Source organism: Morone saxatilis, unplaced genomic scaffold (assembly GCF_004916995.1).
Source record: "Morone saxatilis isolate NCDOM2014 unplaced genomic scaffold, NCSU_SB_2.0 Contig22, whole genome shotgun sequence".
NCBI classification, from domain to species: Eukaryota; Metazoa; Chordata; class Actinopteri; family Moronidae; genus Morone; species Morone saxatilis.
The window spans coordinates 3,638,838-3,639,944 of record NW_023339785.1 but is presented as its reverse complement, the minus strand read 5'-3'; positions in this window follow the sequence as shown (position 1 = coordinate 3,639,944).

Here is a 1,107-nt window from a genome sequence, read left to right as displayed (position 1 = left end):
GTGTGTGTGTGTGTGTTGAGTCTCCCCCTCCTCACCTGGAGGCAGGAGCAGTACTGTATCGAGACTGACAGGTACACAGCGCTCTCATCATCTCAGACTGTGTAATGTAATGTAAATGTAAAATGTCTCCAGGGCCAAGTAGGAGAGAGACAGGGGAAGGAACGGGGGGAAGAACTGGAAGAGTTGGAGGGAAAATGGGAGGAACAGCAGGCAGGCAGGAGCCTCGGCAGAGTTATCCTGTTAGTGTGAATGTCTCTTTTCTCCTTCCCTTTCCCTCTAACCATAAGCTGATTTAAATAACCCCTCTCTTCCCACATTCACTCCTGTATGCGTAGACGTGCTGCTGTTGCTTTCATTCTCTATATTCCTATTACAGTAAGAGACTAAATTGCTCCTTAAGGTTTTTGGCTTAAAAAGGTTTTAATCCAGAGATGTACAATACTATAGACATGACTAAAGCGACCTACTTCTGTATTCATAGGCACCTGATGATGCTTGTTGCTATGGATACTGTCCAATCAGTGCAGGTCGCGTTTCCCTGTGGCATTTCATCGAGTTGGCGGGACTGCGAAAACATTTAGCGACAGCAGAATGAAATTGTTTTTGTCAGTTTAGCGAACGTTTGCCACTTCAGTTTCTTATTGTAACAGGGCATATAGACCTGCAGAGGAACCATTCTGCACTGACAAAAAGTGCTATGGTCTCATGGAAATGGAGGCAGAGAGTGTCTTTTTCTATACATTTTATTTCTACGCATTCAGATTTTTAAATCAGTGTTATTGGAAGAAAACTCTCCAACTTGCGGCAACGAGTCAAAACGACATTCCTGAATAAAATACCAACTAGATTTTTCACTGGATTTTGAATTATTGCAATGTTGCGAACCAAGGTTAATGATATTTACATGTTTACATGTTCAGCAAGATAATCATCCACGGTCGCATCACTTTACGTCACCACCACCAAAAAGTGTGACGTTTAATGTCACAGACAATGTCTGCACTCTGATTTAGCCACACAGCCGCCTTTCTTAAGACCCATATAAGCTTAAAAATTCACTAGGTGATGTGGTGATTTTATGTCATAGAACAAAACGTGAAAATCTCT